A 19,798-nucleotide genomic window follows, 5' to 3' on the forward strand; every position below is an offset into this window, starting at 1 on the left:
CTGCTGGTTGGAATGTAAAATGACACAGCCACACTGTGGAAACAATTTGACGGTTCCTCAAAAAGTTAGAGATAGAACTACCAGATGATCTAGCATTTCCACTCCTATGTACATCCCCAAAAGAATGGATAATAGACATTCAGACAAATACCCGTATACAAGTAGTCATGGGGAGACTATCACAACGGCTATAAAGGCAGGAACAACGCAGTGTCCACCCGTGAATGAGTGGATGACACGTGGCGTATCCATACATGAAATGTTATCCAACCACAGAAGGAATGAAGCCTTCACAACTGCCACAGTGTGGATGAACTCTGAAAATGAATAGTAAGTGAAAGAAGCCAGACACAAAAGAGCACATATTACAGGATTCCACTTACATGAAATATCCAGAAATAGGTAAATCTAGAGACACAGGGAGTAGATTAGTGGTTTCCAGGGGCTTGGCCAAGTAGAGAATGAAGTGAGGCTGCGTTGGTTTTGGGTTTTGGGTTTTTTGTGGGTTTTTTTGGAGAGTTTACTTATTTATTTGAGAGAAGAGAAAGAGAGAGCAGGAGCGGGGGGGGGCAGAGGGAGAGGGAGAAGCAGACTCCCTGCCTGATGGGGGGAGAGGGGGACCTCGATCCCAGGACCCTGGGATCATGACCTGAGCCGAAGGCAGACGCCTAACCAACTGAGCCACCCAGGTGCCCCAGAGGCGCTGCTGAATAGTTGATGAATATGCTCTGAGGTGCATAGAGGTGGTGAGCGCACAAGGCCGTGAGGGCCTTGACTGCCGCTTTACTGAAGGCTTAGAAATGGCCCATTTTAGGTTACATGAATTTCACCTCAATTAAAGAACAAGAAAATAGAGAAATCTCCCTTAACGCCTTTCTTTCTCTGACACTCCAAATTTAATCTGTAAGAAACTCAGCTGGCTCTACTTTCCCAACATCTCCAGTATGTGAACGCTTCTCCTTTTCACCCTGTGACCACTTGGTCAAGGTCAACACCATCTCCCTTTGGATGACTGCAGTCATTGTCCCCTTCATGGCATTGCTGCCCCTCTAATAGGCTCTCAACACAGCCCCAGGCAGAGTGTGTTGTCTGTCGACTGCAACCCTGCAAGGGCTTCCCATTTACTGCTGAAGCCAACCTTCCAACAGTCCCGGGGCCCCACGTGACCCTGTCTTCTGGACCATCCCTCCTCGTCAAGTCCACCTTGCCTCTCCCACCTGGCCCCTCCAGCGCAGCCACACTGGCCTCCCCCGGTCTTCAGTGATGCCAGGCACATCCTCCCCCAGTGGGTTCTCTGCCCTGATGCTGTCCCACCTGGGAACCACTGGGCTAATTCCCTTATCTCCTTCAAGGCTTGGCTCAATCTCACCTTGTCAAAGATGTCTTTCCTGCCCACCCATACACATAACTCTGGTCCCCCTCATGCTGCCCTAATTTTACTTTTATCCATGCATTTTTCTCTTCCAATATACTATATGGTTGCAAAAAAAAAAAAAAAAAAAAAGTCAGTGTCCCTTAGTTACAGTGTAAACTCCATGAAGGTTAAGATTTGTATCTGTTTTGTTCCTCAATGTATCTCAGGCATGCAGAATGGTGCCTGGCACATAGCAGGAGGTCAGCAATATTTACTGAATTGAAGAGATCTTCAAAGTATAAAGAAATGGATCATAAACAAAGGGGCATCTGCACCCCCATGTTTATAGCAGCAATGTCCACAACAGCCAAACTATGGAAAGAGCCCAGATGTCCATCGACAGATGGATGGATAAAGAAGATGTGAGATAGATAGATAGACAGGTACACACACATACACACAATGGAATATTACACAGCCATCAAAAAAACAAAATCTTGCCATTTGCAACGATGTGGATAGAACTAGAAGGTATTATGCTGAGCAAAATAAGTCAATCAGAGAAAGACAATTATTGTTTGATCTCACTGATGCATGGAATTTAAGAAACAAGACAGAGGATCAGAGAGGAAGGGAGACAAAAATAAAACAAGACAAAACCAGAGAGGGAGACAAACCATAAGAGACTCTTATTCATAAGAAACAAACTGAGGGTTGCTGGGGGGGGGGTGGAGGGATGGGGTAACTGGGTGATGGACATTGGGGAGGGTATGTGTTGTAGCGAGCACGGGGTGTTATATAAGACTAATGAATCACAGACCTATACCCCTGAAACAAATAATACATTATACATTAGTTAATTGAATTAAAAATAAAGCTGAAGGAGATGGAGGTTCTGAGCTGGAAAGAGAGGTGCGGGCAGAATGACATCCCTGGCCAGGTCACCCTGCGCTGGGCATTTCACTCTTCCCTGAGGGCTCTATTCTGTTTTATGTCCCCATGCCCTTGCTCAGCTCTTCTCCATGGCACGAAGACCCTCCCCAGTTTTTTCGAGCCAGCAGGTGCATTTATGCTATGAGGCCTGGCCCACCACCATCTCCTCCAGGAAGCCTTCCCGGATTCCTTGAAGCAGAGACAGTCCCTCCCTCCTCTGCACCCACGGCCCCTGGGCTGACCTCAACTTTCTCACCCTCAACTGCAACTGGTTTTGAGGTGTGTGTCTCCCACACTAGATTCTGAGTTCCTCAAGGATACTTTGTTTTATTTTTCTCTGTATCTTTCTCTGTATGCAGGTAGAACAGGGGCTGCCATAGGGCTCAGTAAATGTCTGCTAAAAAAGAAAAAAGAAAAGAACAACAGCAACAAAAAGAGAAATGGATCATAAAAATATTTACCAAATTGATAATAGTAATTGTCAGTGGGAAATGAGGAAGAGATGTGAAATTAGGGATAGATACAAGAGGCTTACTTCATCTTCACATGGAATGTTTTGTTTCTTTTATTATTTTTAGAGATTTTATTTATTTATTTATTTGTCAGAGAGAGAGAGCAGAGTCAGGGGGAGCGGCAGGAGAGGGAGAAGCAGGCTCCCCATGGAGCAGGGAGCCCGATGCGGGATTCGATCCCAGGACCCTGGGATCATGACCTGAGCCCAAGGCAGATGCTTAACGACTGAGCCACCCAGGCGCCCCTGTTTTCTTTCAGTTAAGAATGATGAAGTGTATTCATCAGTTTCACAAAATCTTAACAGTTGTCAATTCTGGATAATCTATGGGCACTGGTTACAAGATTCTGTGCACTTTTTTGTACAGCTTAAATTTCTCAAAATTTTAAAGGCAAATAAGAAAGAAAGAAAAAAAAAAACCTTTGCTCTTCCCATGGGTAGTCCTCTTGGAATGTCTGCAACAATGTCTTTTTTGACCGAATGTAGTCGTTGGGCAACTGCCCAATCCAACGTAGGAAGGAACTAACAGAGTTATAGTTGCAGAAATATGATTTTCACCGACTTGACCTCCACGCCGTGTGATGCTAGGGGACAGCCCAAGCGCAGATCTGGGGGCCCCCAGGCACATTCACTGATATTACCGCCAGGGCCCACCAGGTGGCGCGTTGTGCGGGCATCACAAGGAGTGATGGGCTAGGGAGTAGGGCTGTCAAGCAGCCCAAAGAAAAGCCCTTCTCAAAAGGCCCTCTTTCTCGGAGAGTTTTAAAGCTGTTCCAGCATATCTGGGATTTCAGTACTCATGCTTAAGTCTAGAGCTCCGAAGCAAGCGCCCTGCCCGCCTCCCCCTACCGCCGCCCCCCCGCCCCGACCCGGCAGTAACCTGATGTGGCAGAACCCTACAATCTCCAGCAAAATTAAAATGTATTTATTTTGGAAAATAGAACTCAGTCCTACACTCATTTCCTTCTCCAACATTTCACAGCAAAATAAAGGTTGTATTGCCAAGAGTTATAAAATTAGAGAGGAAATGAAAATCTGTTATTTTCATAATAAGGTCTTTCCACTTAGCCAAAGTATTTTGAGTTCCAAAACAACTCGTATCCCCAAATGGTTGAGTTTTCATAGTGGCTTACTGATTTTAAGCATTTGTCATGGGCTCTAACTTAACCAGACTTTAAACACAGCAAATTTTAAGCGATGGCTATAACCTTTCCAATATTATATTAGATCAATATCCAATAAGCATACAAGCTATATGTAATATGTTCATAATATACTGAGCAGATAGGTATCCTTATTTTTCACAGTAAAAGTGGTATCAGTTGTAGTAACATTCATGTAGTTAGAAGCATAGAAAATGAACATGATCATCTTCCTTTACCCTCCACTCTGTCCCAAGCCTTAAATTATTTAAGTTCCTGTTAATAGTTTTTGTACATACACTTGCAGACTTTTTTAAAAAAAAGATTTATCTATTTATCTGAGAGAGAGAGAGAGAGACAGTGCATGAACAGGGTGGGGCGGGGAGAGGCAGAAGGGAGAGAAAGAGAAATCCTCACGCAGACTCCCCGCTGAGGGTGGAGGCCCTACCTGGGGCTTGATCCCACAACCCTGAGACCATGACCTGAGCCAAAATCAAGAGTCAGATGCTTAACCAACTGAGCCTCCCAGGCGCCCCACACTTGCAGACTTTTTAACATATGATTTAATTTGTTCTTTTACTAAGTGGGATTTCACCATACACGCTGTTCTGAAAGATTCTTTTAATCACTTAACATTTTTATGGTGGAATACGCCGGGTCAGAATATTTATTCTCCTTAGTGACTGAATGGTATTTCTCAGAAAAAAAAAAAAAAAATAACAGCAACAATAATAGTACCAGAAAACACTTCCAGGGGCTCACTATGTGTCCGACTCGAAGCGCTCTCCACATCTGCATTCAGTCACTAACGACAACCCTCTGCAAGAGGTGCTATTTGTTATCCCCCCTACAGATGACAAACCAAGTCAGAGATGATCAAGAACTTGCTCAGGGTCACACAGCCAGTAAGAGGTGGTGCCATAATTCAAACTCAGGCCATCTGGTTCCAAAGTCCACAGTCCTCACCAGCACATGACACTGATCATGCTATAAACTGCTTAATAGTCTCCCTGGAAATGGACATTAAGATTGTTTGCTTACTATTTTATTTTTTATGTTCAGTTAGCCACTTTATGTACATCATTAGTTTTTGATGTAGTGTTCAATGATTCATTAGTTGCGTATAACTTACTGTTTTATACAGTTTAAACACAATAACTATCCTCAAAAATATGTTATCACTATTTCCTGAAGACTCATTTCTAGAAGTGGGGCTGCTTGTACAGGTACTTACAATTTTGGTAGGTAATGCCAGGGTGACCTTTAGAAAAGCTTCATCGACCTACATTCACCAACACCCCCAGGCTCCCCACCCCCCTCCACCCCCCCACCTCTGCCTGATAATGCCGCACTCTTGGCCCCTGCTGCCCCTGGACGTTCTCGGTCATTCCTCTTATCCCATAAGCAAATAATCACAATACAGAATCATGGTTTTGCTCGAATTTGCAGGGCCCTGATCACTTGAATCTGAGCAGCATTTCACGTATGTACTGCCCATCTGCATTTATTGATCTCTGAATTCTACTTTCTCACGCTTTGGCCCATTAGTTAGAGGTGCCTTTTCTTATGGATCTGTAGATGCTCTTTACGCGCGCCCCAAACACACACATTGATTCTGCCTCGGTGAATGCACGACGACTCCGCTGGGACCCCCAACTAGCCCTTGGAGTCAGTGCTCCCTAATCAGAAGAGGCTCCTGCATCAGGTCCAGTGGCTGAGAACAGAGCTCATGAAATTACACTTGCTTCCCCAAAGCAAAATCATCAGCATAGCAGAGAGATAACAAAGTTTATCTGAGGCTACAGCTCATGACCTTCCCATCATTATCCTCTGTGGTAAATACTGTATTGACCCCCATAATACATTGGGAGAACAAACAAGGTGGGTGCCAAGAACATCTGGGTGGGGGAGCTAGAGAAGGGGACCGGTCTGGGTTTGAATTCTGGAGCCATCACTAACTGGCTGGGTGGTCAATTTCCCCCAGTCTCCAAGCTTCCAGAGACCAAATCCCCAGGGAGGAGTTACAGGACTTCAGGACAATGTCTATAATATTTATTATTATTGCTATTAATAATGTTAATATTATTGACGGTGGCTAAGGAGAGGCAAATGTTCTAAGCTGCCAAATGCAACTGACATGACCGGCTTTGCTAGCTTATTGCATATGGATAAAACTAGGTCATCTTCTTGTTAAAACTCACCTCTACCTCCATGGACCCAATGAGTAAGAAACCGATCTTTCCTTTCTGCCATTCTCTTTCCGAGTCCAGGAGTCTCTGCTATGCTCTGGAGAGCAACCTTGCTGGCTCCTGTCCTGCAGTGCTGGCACCAGACTCCCCCTCTGAGGTCAGCAGGCTCTCCTACCACCAGCCCTTGTCCAAGACAATGTGGCCAGGCCTCTGGCACCGACAGCCCCGCGGATCCCCTTCCAAGCCACGGTGGTTCCGAGGCGGGGTGTGAGCCCAAGCGACATCCCTACAGAGGACTAACCTCATTCAAGGGCTCACTGGTAGAGCTGGCCTGGGCTCTCAACTTTTCATCTCCTCCGACGAATCCCTTCCCAGACTGCTGGCCTCCCCCAGGGTGGCCGTCTGCCCCCCTCACCTTCCTGCATCCCAGCCCACGTCCTTTCTCTGCTGCAGACTGCAAGATTATTTCAGGAAAAAATAACGCCGGCCACTCAAGGATACCTTTTACTCCTCTCACTCAGATCTAGGCAGTTCCTGAGGATTCGGCCCCCCTTCTCGTGGCTTATAGGCAGCAGGAAGTGAAGCAGGTGAAGGCCCATAACTATGATTCACTGTGGAGCTCGGGAAGTTCATTCCCGAACAAAATGGATATAAAACATATTCCCTACTTCGCTGGAACTACCAGGTTCAGTCATTCTTCCATGTCTAGGACCATAAATGCTACCCATACACAATAAACAATGGCTGGATTCCTGAAACAGAGTTTTCTTAAACTGTAGCTGTTTCAGTGGTGGCATCAGTTAGGAAAGAACTGTGTTCTGAACTCTGAAGCCAATCAAGCATGTTACGTAATGGGCTGGAGAACAACCACAATGATGATTTTTCTTCGTCTTCCCTCCCTTCGCCGCCCCAGGTTGTAGAGAAAGCAGTTTGGTTTAATTAAGTCGGTGATGCGATGGAAGCTAATTGAAATCTTTTACTGGGCTGCCTTCACAAATCATCTTTTCTGAAATCAAAGGACTCTGAGAGACCAACCTGTTGGATTTCAACAACCCACAAGATCATGCATTTTCCTTGGTGTTGCAAAAATAAGCACACTGAACTTGAAGTTGCCGAAAAAAAAAACAAGGGCAGTGCTGCCTTGTTCGTGGAAGGGCAGGTGCTCGTACTGACCACGGCCGTGTTCAAAGACGAAAAGAGGAGCCTGCACTCATTCCCACTGCTCAACTGCCTGGGGCCAGAGGAATGGCGGATTTTGATGACTACAGATGCATGGCCCCCGTAACCTCATGATTTTTCTTCATCTTCCCTCCCTTAGCCACCCCAGATCCAAAGATATTCCCAGATGGCTGAGGCACAAGGAACAGGCTTTGTTTGCCTGGATGTCTCCAGATGGCAGAGCATCCCTGTGAGCCTGGAGATGGATTCCAGAATTCCCCTGTAAAGTCCAACTCTGTGACCAAATACTGGGCAAGGTGTGGGTGTATCTGGCTGCTCACAGGCAGGTTCTTGTTCACGGAGGTGTTGGATTGAAAATAAAATACTGTGTGGACCTACAGCCAAAATGTGAAGCTCTTCAAGCTGCACACCCGAAACCTAGTAACATTGTGTGTCAACTCTATTCAAAGAGAGGAAGAAAGAAAAGAATAACAAAAGCCAAAAAAGAAAAAGAAAAATGTGGAGCTCCCTAGCTGATATTTCCAACTGGAGACTGGATTAGTCTGTTACACGCAGCAGTGTCCTGGGCTTACATGAGAGCCATCAGTGACTATCTGACCAAAGGACTAAACCTGTAACAATTATCTGACAAAAATAAAGGTAAATAAGCCATATATACTATGTCTATATTATGCACATATAATATATATACACAGAATAAGCCTAAAACATTTTCTTTTTCCTGGTTAAAAGTCTCCATCCTAGGGCGCCTGGGTGACTCAGTTGTTAAGCGTCTGGCTTCGGCTCAGGTCATGATCCCAGGGTCCTGGGATTGAGCCCTGCATCGGACTCCCTGCTCCGCGGGGAGCCTGCTTCTCCCTCTCCCACTCCCCCTGCTTGTGTTCCCTCTCTAGCTGTCTCTCTCTGGGTGTCAAATAAATAAATAAAATCTTAAAAAAAAGTCTCCATCCACTTAATCCAGTATGTGTGTTCCAAACACGTACGGATTTCAGATTATGGAGCCCAGTAATAAAGGATTTAGATGTGACCCAAGATAAAAGTTCAGGTTTGATGACTTTTTAAACAAAACAGAAGAATCATCTGAGTTTTAAAGAAGAGTTTAAAAGAGAAATTCAAAGAGAGAAATGCTTCATTTTATTTCCTTAATCTCCAAATATCTTGAGATCTGAAATGAAGAAGAAGAGAATATAAAAAAGAGAAAAGAGACAGAAGACAACATTTAAAAAAAAATGAGTAATAATGTTCAAGTACAAGCTAAAATAGAAGTCTAAAAGTGCATTCAGGAGTACTCTGATGTTTCATAAAAGCCCCCAAAGGATATTTCAATGAGCAATACATCCCATGCTGTTGGAGTTCCCAAGTCTAGACTTAAAGAGTAAGATATCATCCTTTTGGGTTAAAAATAACCAAAAATGGTACAGGCATTTATTTTTTTTAATATTTTATTTATTTGTCAGAGAGAGAGCGAAAGCATGAGCAGGAGGAGCAAGGAGCCTGATGCAGGACTCAATCCCAGGACCCTGAGATCATGACCTGAGCCGAAGGCAGATGCTTAACCGACCGAGCCACCCAGGAGTCCCTGGTACAGGAATTTAAAACAAGTAAGTAGAGAGAAGTAAAACTGGGAAAACAAAGACAGTGTAGTCCAGGCTCTGCTTCAACACAGTTTGTAGTATACCCTGGGGTAAAATGCAGTCACTCCCTTTTGGTCCAATTTCCCCCTTAACTTCGAAGTCAAGTCCCCCTCACGGGGGATGGGAGTGAAGATAAGTAAGATGGTAGACAGTACAGACAAAGAATGGACAGGATTGCTATTACAGTGGGCTATCACAAAAAATTATTTGGTTTGTATTTCAACTATTGTCAAATAACAGTGTAGGATGTTCTGTAACATAGCATGGAGTCTATTGAAAAAGATAAAGATAAAAAGCATAAAAAAAAAGCTTTTCCCCCCAAAGGCAAAATAATCTTGCAAAGTATACACAGGAAGGACTGTTACTACAAGCCATGGATTAGCTCCAGTAATTAGGATCCCAGTAAAAATGTCTATAATCTTCTTGGGAACTTCAAAGAAGAAAATAAAAGATGGCTTGTAAGCATTAAAAGGATTTACGGGGCCAACAGGCGCTGGTATTTCATCAAAGTGCTGAGAAACACCTCTAGGAAGCTGGAAGAACCTGAAAGAGGCAACCACAGAAACTAATGAGTGAGCCTGGTTTTCTAAAATGAGTTCCAACTACCGGGGAATATTCCATTTCCCACGACGATAATTTTGCAGAGCGTAATTACATAGAAATCTATTGAGTTACAAATACAGCTAAGTCCAGCACCAAATGGACGGCTAACCCATGTGATAACTCCTTTATTATTTAGGTGCCATTGATTAATTCCAAGGAGATGCTCCCTAGAATTAGCATCTTCAGGAAACTAAGTCAGAGCTAAGAAATGAATGAGAGACACACCTCAGTCTTTCCTCCAACTACCAGTGGCCGCCTCCACCCGGATTCCTACAGAGCCTTCAAGCTGATGTGTGCGAGAGAGAACCCACCGTCATCCTTAAAGCTGCTCCTCTTGCATGGTCTACGCTCAGTGCCGACTACCACCACACTCCCAGGACTCGAGCCAGAAACCTGAACTGCCCCCCATCCCTGCCTCATATTCAGTGTCACCAAGTCCCTCCAAAACCACTTCTTAAGTCCTCTTCACTTAGTCTCAATTTCCACCGCCATGGTTTTAATTTAGCTTCTCTTGATCCCCTATCTAAAATACCGCACTGGAGTCCAGCTGGTTTCTGTTTTCCTCAACCTCCACGCCCACTCTATCACAAGAGCAATCTTCCAAACACAGAAGCTGGGCAGGTTATTCCCCTGCTTAAAATCCTGTAGTGAGGGGCACTCAGGTGGCTCAGTTGGTTAAGTTCAGGTCATGATCTCAGGGTTGTGAGTTCGAGCCCTGTGTCAGGCATGGAGCAGCTCTCTCTCCCTCTCCCTCTGCCCCTACCCCCCCCCAAAATAAATAAAATCCTATAGTGAAAGCACAGACACCTCCTGATATGGCTCCCTCCTTGCTCTGATGTATCATCACCTCTGCAGCTGGTCCTCTTTCACTTATATCCATAAATACCATTCTCGAAATACATCATGCAGTTCCCACTCATCCACCAGACAAATTCCAAACCTGAGATCCGCTTCCCCGTGAAGTCTTCTCTACCTGCCTGAGATTCACCGTTACCTTCTCTGGGCTACTTCTGTGGTTTACATACAATTCTACCATGGTGTGTAACACACCGCATTGTTGACATGTATTTCTATGTATGATGTCCCATTATTGACGAGCTCTCAGAGGGCACAGCTGTTTCTTAGTTATTCCTCTGTCTCTCACATCTAACACAGTGGCTGGCAAAAATAGCACTCAAGAAATGAATGCTGAATTGCAAAGTGATGGCCCCTAAACTATGTCCCCCGAGTGTCAAATAAGATTCTACCATGAGGCTTAAGTAACAATTAGGGAAGCACAAAAAAAAAAAAAAAAAAAGAGGAAAAGAAAAGGAAGATCAGGAAAGCAACAAAAGGCTTCACATTGATAGCAAATTTAAGTAGCTACCAACCGTGTTTCACACAAAACCTGTAACCAAGTTTACCAGGAATCCATGTTCACTAAAGTTTCCTGCCCAAGAAAGTTGCCTAAGGCACCTTCAACAGAGTAAACCAGACAGCAAGGAGACTGTCCACCTTGCTGTGACAGGCTGAACTGTACCCCCAAACTTGAAGCCTCAACCTTATCCCTCAGAATGTGACCCTTTGGGAGATAAGATCTTTAAAGAGGTGATTAAGTTCTTTGACATAGGCCACAGCAACTTCTTTCAAGATACATCTCCAAAAGCTAGTGAAACAAAAGCAAAAATGAACTTTTGGGACTTCATCAAGATAAAAAGCTTCTGCACAGCAAAGGAAACAGTCAACAAAACAAAGAGGCAACCCACAGAATGGGAGAAGATATTTGCAAATGACACTACAGATAAAGAGTTAGTATCCAAGATCTGTAAAGAACTTCTCAAACTTAACACCCAAAAAACAAACAATCAAGTCAAAAAATGGGCAGAAGATATGAAAAGACACTTCTCTGAAGAAGACATACAAATGGCTAACAGACACATGAAAAAATGTTCATCATCATTAGCCATCAGGGAAATTCAAATCAAAACCACACTGAGATACCACCTTCTACCAGTTCAAATGGCAAAAATGGACAGGGAAAGAAACAACAAATGTTGGAGAGGTTGTGGAGAAAGGGGAACCCTCTTAACACTGTTGGTGGGAATGCAAGTTGGTGCAGCCACTTTGGAAAACAGTGTGGAGGTTCCTCAAAAATTTAAACATAGAGCTACCCTATGACCCAGCAATTGCGTTCCTGGGTATTTACCCCAAAGACACAGATGTAGTGAAAAGAAGGGCCATATGTACCCCAATGTTCATAGCAGCAATGTCCACAATAGCCAAACTGTGGAAAGAGCCGAGATGCCCTTCAACAGATGAATGGATAAAGAAGATGTGGTCCATATATACAATGGAATATTACTCAGTCATCAGAAAGGATGAATACCCAACTTTTACATCAACATGGATGGAACTGGAGATTATGCTAAGTGAAATAAGTCAAGCAGAGAAAGTCAATTATCATGTGGTTTCACTTATTTGTGGAACATAAGGAATAACATGGAGGAAATTAGGAGAAGAAGGGAAAAATGAAGTGGGGGGACTCAGAGGGAGAGATGAACCATGAGAGACTATGGACTCTGAGAAACAATCTGAGGGTTTTAGAGGGGAGGGGGGGTGGGGGGATGGGTTAGCCCAGTGATGGGTATTAAGGAGGGCACGTACTGCATGGAGCACTGGGTGTTACACGAAAACAATGGATCGTGGATCACTACATCAAAAACTAATGATGTATTGTATGGTGACTAACATAATAAAATTAAAAAAAAAAAAACAAAACAGATGAACATAGGGGAAAGGAACGAAAAATAAAGTAAGATGAAAACAGAGAGGGATGCAAACCATAAGAGACTCTTAACTATAGGAAACAAACTGAGGGTTGCTGGAGGGGAGATATGGGGGGATGGGGTAATTGGGTGATGGGCATTAAGGAGGGCATTTAATGTAATGAGCACTGGGTGTTATATGCAACTGATGAATCATCAAATTCTACCCTTGAAACTAATAATGTGGTATATGTTAACTAAATTGAATTTAAATAAAAATTTAAGAAATTAAAAAAATAAAATAAAAAATAAAAAAAAAAAGGAGACCCTTAGGGCAGGGCCCTAATCCAGTCAGACTGCAGTCCTTAGGAGAGCAGGTGGGGGTGGGTGTTGTCAAGGTCACGGTGTGCGCCTCCCAGCCCTCAAAGGAAACCAACCCACCAGTACCTTGATCTTGGGCTTCCAGGCTCCAGAATGGCAAGAAAATACATGTCTGTTAAGTGACTCGGTCTATGATGTTTTGTTTCGGCGGCCCTACCCTAGAACCCTAGAACAGGGGATTTGGTAAGGAAAAGGAAAAACCTGGCAGTCAGGGGAACTCTCTTCCAGAATTGGAAAGGCTGACAGGTAGAAAAGGACTCATCACTTTTTCTAGGATTCCTACATTCCAGCTCGGAATAAGGAAGGACTAATAGCAGGATTCATTACCTTTAAAGATAACCTTCTAGTCCTGAAATTCTATGATCATTAAAAAAGACATTCTTCTTAAGACATGTGACGACAGACAGGACTAAGATCTGCCTCTTAGGAGCTCAAAATACTTCCATGAAGGGCCGGTGTTTTATGCGGTACTTGATCTAAAATATCACAGTATGGCAGAGACAGAGCCAGGGCAAGCCTGGAGTTGAGCCACTTCTGTTTAACCTCCTGGTCCTTCCCCACAACACACAGATTCCCTTTCCCCCGCTGCCTGGCGTTCAGGGTGAAGGACTTCCTGAAAAAAGAATCCCAACTGTCCACTCACGGGGTTCGCTCTGTAGAGGCATATGGGTGGGTGTGGGAAAATCAGGGGAAGGAGGGAGCGAGGAGGCCCTGAACGGGACATTCAGTCACGGCCAAGTGCTGCCCCTGATACTGCGTGGCAGTCACTGGCTCAACCGCATGAGCAAAGGACACGTGACCGAGCAGATCATGGGCGTGTCGTGAGGACAGCAGAGACGGGTCAGATCAGGAAAGCTGCCCTTCTGCAGTCTGCACAACTTCTGGACTTAACAACGTAGTTTGGACCGCTCTAAAAACAAAAGAGAACAGCGGAGGCAAAATGCCTCAATAACTCTGGGGAAGCAGGTTACACAGCAGTAACCCCTGGAGGGTACAGAGTCACCCTCACAGCGTGGGGCAGAGGAGGGGAATGGGATGCTAGCAGGGAGCACCAGCAGCTGAGAAGCGAGGGGCTTGGCAGCAGAGGAGTTCAAGCAGTAGAGCGAGGACAGTCATGCAGGCACAGCATTAACTGGTGGTCAAGACGGTGAGCCAACACTCAGGTCATCAGGCTGAGGACGAGCAAGAGGTGGGGCCGATGCCAGTGGTGGCCCAGGTGGGTCGTGAAGCATAGCCCAGAGCAGAGGGATGGCAGCGTGAACTCAACCTTGGAGGAATCTGTCGGACCACATGGGCTGCGTCCTGAGTGCAAGGCTGTACTACTAGATATGGGGACTGTTGAAATGGGGTCTGAGTTCCCTCTGCCCCACCGGTGGGCAGCACAGAGCTCTGGATGTTGAGTTTTAAATATAAATGTGTCTTGGGAGGTGGGTGGGGGGATGGGTTAGCCTGGTGATGGGTATTAAAGAGGGCACGTTCTGCGTGGAGCGCTGGGTGTTATATGCAAACAATGAATCATGGAACCCTACATCAAAAACTAATGATGTATGGTGATTAACATAACATAATAATATATATATATATATGTGTGTGTGTCTTTATGGTATCCACAGCTGGTGAGGTCTGGGAACGTTTACTATGCAAAACCCCCACATTAAGAATATGTTCTTTAAAGCACATTTCGAAGCATATACTTATAAAGCAACCTGGTAGAATGCCATTAAATCTGGGCACACCGCCAAACGGAACACGACAGAAGAGTGGATCGGGAGACATTCAAGGTCAGCCAGAGCATTTCTGACTAATCACCATTGATGGGCTCTCAAGAAGGCTCTGCCCCTAAGCCCAGATCCCCAGAGAAAAGCTTTGTCTTAGGAAGGCCTTCAGAAGCTAGCTGAAGAGAACGTGTATCCGGAGAGAAACATGAAAGATGTAGCACAGGGTCCCAGAAATTCAGAAAACTTCTGGTTTAGTTTAGAGAACACAGGGCAATCTGGGAGAAAAGGCACACGAATGGGGTGTGTCCTGTTCCTGCCCGCAACTAGGGACTTGGCTTTACTTCCTACCTCTCTGTATGTGTTTCCTCTAACATCTGGCAGCACTGACATCTAATCTAACTTACAGACTGACCAGTAATGTGAGGCTCAAATGAGAGAGGAGATCCTTCCTGAAAAGGTCCACACTTACAGAAATAAAAGGTCTTATTTATCAAGTTTGACCACCTCCCAAGAAGTATCAAGTCCCGTTCCTCGTCCGTGGGAAATTTACCGAGGGTTTATTATACTGCACGGATGGCAGGGGGGCCAACACGAAATACCCTGGTCCTTTGTTCTTCTCACAGAGGTGTTTGTGAAAAAACAAACTGTAATACAGTGAGAGAATCATTAGAGCAGAAATAAGAAGAAAGTATCAGAAATAGAAAAAGATGATATGAAAAGTTCTGCTATAGCAGTATTTAAACAAATGTAGACAACATAATTATCCAATAATAAAGGACTCAAAGAACTTACGGAACATTCATATGATAGAGTGCTAAATAGCCCCAAACAGAGGTTTTTCTGAAGAAGCTTTAATGATATGAAGACATTTTAGTGAAAAGTAGTACACAAAACAGACTATGTGGAATAAGATAAATCCTGCTAAAATTAAACTCATAAAACTCTCTCTTCTGGCTCTGATGAGTTACTATACCAGACGAGCTCTCCCACTGTTAATAGATAGGAAGCTGGACAAAAAAAATTTTTTCAGACATCGGACAACAGGCAGCAGAGGAAATGAGGCAAGAAATGCAATAAGCCCAATATCAATATATAAAAATGAATTGTATTTTTACACACAATTGGCCACTGTATATAGAACAACAAACAACTGACAAATGCAGTGAAAAACTGGCAAATGCAATTAGAAATACTACTTATAGGACCACTGAAACATACATGATAAATTTAACAAGATACACGAGACCTGTTCACTTTAAAATACACTGCTAGAAGAAAGAACATTTAAGTAAACAGGGAATTCTACTGTGTTCATAGATTAGAGTGGATATTGAGATTTCAATTCCCCTTATACTGTTTTATAGATTCAACACAATCCTAGTCAAAATCCCAGCAGACTCTTTGTAGAAATTAGCAAGCTGATTCTAAAATATATATAAAATGAAAATAACCTAGAACAGCCATAGACTTACTATAAAATGGCAGAAATCAAGACAGTGTAGTACTGGCATAAGGCTAGCACACAAATCAGTAAAACAGTAGATATGGAGTCCAGAAATAATAGGTCAACAAAAATATGGCCAATTAATTTCTTTATAATAGTGGCAAGAAAAATCAATGGGGAATGCTGGATAACTCTTTTGAAAGATGAAGCTGGAAGAAACATAGCAAAATGGAAAAAAGAAATAAACTCTGACCGCATCTCAAGTCATACCAAAAATTAACTCTAAATGAATTACGGACCTAAATCTGAGAGCTAAAATTCTAAAACTTTTAGAAAAAGAAACGCTGAAAATTATCTTCGCAACTTTGGAGAAGGCAAAGTATTCTTAGAAAGGACACACGTGGTACTAACCCTCCGGGGACAAAGATAAATTGGGCATCATCAAAACTGAAAACTGTTGCTCTACAAAAGACCTCATTAAGAAAACGAATACATGGGCGCCTGGGTGGCTCAGTCGGTTAAGCGACTGCCTTCGGCTCAGGACATGATGATCCTGGAGTCCCGGGATGGAGTCCCCGGATCCAGTCCCACATCGGGCTCCCTGCTCGGCAGGGAGTCTGCTTCTCCCTCTGACCCTCTCCCCTCTCGTGCTCTTTATCTCTCATTCTCTCTCTCTCAAATAAATGAATAAAATCTTAAAAAAAAAAAGAAAACGAATACATACACCACAGATCTGGAGAAAATATCTGTACTACACATAGCTGGCAAAAAGGTTTATATCTAAATATAGAAAGAGCTCTTAAAAATTAAAAAGAAGATAAAACCCTGTAAAACAATGTGCAAAAGATCTTAAAAGATACTTCATAAAAGTAAACACAAGAATGGTCAATAACCATATGAAAAGATGCTCAACATCATTAGTCATTAGGCAAATGCAAATTGAAACCATGATAAAATGCTTAAAGGGTTAGTATCTAAAATACATAAAGAACCTGTAAAACTCAACACCCAAAAAACAAATAATCCAATTTAAAAATGGTCAGAAGACACAAAGACATTTCTCCAAAAAAGACATACAGATGGCCAACAGACACATGAAAAGGTGCTCAAGATCACTTATCATCAGGGAAACACAAATCAAAACTAAATGAGGAGTGCCTGGGTGGTCAGTCAGTTAGGCGTCCGACTCTTGATTTTGGATAAGGTCATGTTCTCAGGGTTGTAAGATCGTGCCCTGCGTCAGGCTTGCACTAAGCATAGAGTCTACTTGAGATTCTCTCTCTCTCTCTCTCTCTCTCTCTCTCTCCCTGTTCCTCCCTCCCTCCCCCTTCACGTGCATTGAGCAGGCACTCTCTCTCAAATAAATTTAAAAAAACTAAATGAGAGATATCACCTCACAGCTGTCAGAATGGCTCAAATCAGTATCAAGAAACAACAGGTGTTGGCAAGGATGTGGAGAAAGGGGAACCCTCTTACACTGTTGGTAGGAATGCAAATGGCTACAGCCACTCTAGAAAAGTATGGAAGTTCCTCAAAAAGTTAAAAATAGAACTACCCTATGACCCAGGCATCACACTGCTCAGATACAAGAACACTAATTCAAAGGGATATATGCACCTCCCCCGTTTATAGCAGCATTATTTACAATAGCCAAGATACAGAAGCAGCCCAAATGTCCATTGACAGATGAATAGATAAAGAAGATGTGATATATCACATGGAAATACTGTGTGATGGAAATACCATGTATCTTGATTGAGGCACTGGTTCCAACAGGGTACACGTCTGTCAAAACACATCGAACTATGCACTATACACACACACACACACACACACACACACAAGAGAATATTACTCAGCCATAAAAAGAATGAAATCTTGTCATTTGCAACAACACGGATGGAACTAGAGAGAATTATGCTAAGCAAAATAAGTCAGTCAGAGAAAGACAAATACCACATGTGGAATTTAAGAAGTGAAACAAACAAGCAAAGGGAAAAAGTAAGAAAGAGACAAACCAAGAAACAGACTCTTAAGTACAGAGAAAACACTGATGGTCACCAGAGGGTTGGTGGGGGTGCGGAGGATGGGGGAAAGAAGTGATGGGATTAAGGAGTGCACCTGTTGTGATGAGCACTAGGTGATGTACGGAAGGGTTGGGTCACGGTATTGTACACATGAAACTAATACGACACTGCATGTTAACTAACTGGAATTAAAGTAAAAACTTTAAAAAAGTTTTTTTAAAAGCCACAATAAGATGTAATTACACACTGGAAGGTCTACAATTAACAAAAGTTGAGCATTACTAAGTGTTGCTAAAGGATGTACAGAAAACAGAATTCTCAAGTGTCAAAGTGGGATGTAAAACGGTACAACCACTTTGAAAAACAGTTTGGCAGAAATTTATTTTTAAATAAAACAGAAGTTCCCTTAGCATATAACCCAGTTACTTTAATCCTAGGTATTTACCTATACAAAGTAAAACATATGTTTCTATAAAGACTTCTACATGAATGTCCACAGCAATTTTATTCACAATTACTATAACAGCACTAAGAAAATGAAAGCAATAAAATATTTGTGGAAGTTAATCTCTTTAACAAAATTAACTACTGACATCTGAAACAATATAACTTATCTCAAAAATTCTATGCTGAGTGAAATAAGCCAGGCACAAAAGAACACAAACTGTGTGATTCCATTTACTCAAAGTCCTAGAACAAACAAAGCTAATGTCCAGTGGCAGAAAAACAGAGCAGTGGTGACCCGCAGCAGGGAGCTGGGAGGGGCAAGATTCAGGGGGTCATAAGCAGGTCTTCACACAGCACTTCTCAGGGTGATGGAAATACTATGTATCTTGATTGAGGCAATGGTTCTAACAGTGTACACATATGTGAAAACACATCTAACCGTGCACTAAAAATGGGTGCATTTTGTTGAATGTACATCATACCTCAATACATTTGATTTAAAAAAAACTGAAGAGCAAAAAGCACAAGTTTCAATCAGAGAGAGGGATGGAGGGAAGGAAGGAGGGAAGAGAGAGACAGAGGACTAATATAAATTGTCATAAAATATTAGTAGTGATTACTTTAGGAAGTGGGATTGTAGGTCATTTCTATTTCCTTCCTAATACTTCTATAGTCCCAGTTTAACACTGAGTATGTATTCCTTTTAAAATAAAAATATTATTGAGGTATCACCTCATACCTGGTCAGAATGGCTAAAATCAAAAACACAAGAAACAAGTGTTGGCGAGGATGTGGAGAAAAGGCATTAAAACAAAATTTAAAATATATAAAAATAAAAATAAAGAAACAACACCCATCACAGTGTAAGAGGAAAGGATGGGAGGGAGGGAGAGGCTAACTGGCTGTAGGAGTTTGTAGAGAAGGGGAGTCAAGGAAATATTCCCAGAAGAGGTGATATTTGTATCAGATCTTAAAGAATCAGCAGAATTTCATAGGATTTCACCAAGCAGAGATGAGAGAGGAGATCATTTCCCGCAGAAAGGCCACTTTTACAGAAGTACATTTGAGGAAGCACTGGTAATGTGCAGAAACCAGCCCTACTCCAGGCAGGATATTTAAATTATAACTGGAGGATGAAGCTTTTCTGAAACAGAAGAAAAGTCTACTTAAGTCTGGTACTTCAGTGCTTCAGTAATGGAGGGACCTCTGATGCAGAAGTTTTCAAGGCATTCACTGGAATGGTGGAGCTCACCTCTGCAAAGAGAACCATCTGCAGCTTCCCTTTGTACCCGGGACCAGTGACATCAGTGAGGTCTGAGGCTCACCACTGACAAATGATGCTAATAACCCTCAGTGAGAAGCGTGGCTCCAGAAACAGGCTCTGGTTAGACCTGGCTCTTATTGGTAATTTTTACCTCAGGCTTTTCTGTATTCATTTGTAATAAGCCCAGAAAGTCAAAATCCAGCGAGCTGTTTCACGGCCCCTCAGAGT

General features: G+C 43.0%; 1 protein-coding gene across 1 annotated transcript in view; it reads right to left on the bottom strand.

Moving 5' to 3' along the window:
* Positions 1 to 19,798, bottom strand: part of PLD5 (phospholipase D family member 5) — a 395,172-nt gene that overhangs the window by 340,536 nt on the left and 34,838 nt on the right. The window lies entirely within an intron of this gene.

Source organism: Eumetopias jubatus, unplaced genomic scaffold (assembly GCF_037043125.1).
Source record: "Eumetopias jubatus isolate StellerSeaLion01/CBP00866 unplaced genomic scaffold, mEumJub1_p1.0 scaffold_12, whole genome shotgun sequence".
In the NCBI taxonomy this organism is placed as follows: domain Eukaryota; kingdom Metazoa; phylum Chordata; class Mammalia; order Carnivora; family Otariidae; genus Eumetopias; species Eumetopias jubatus.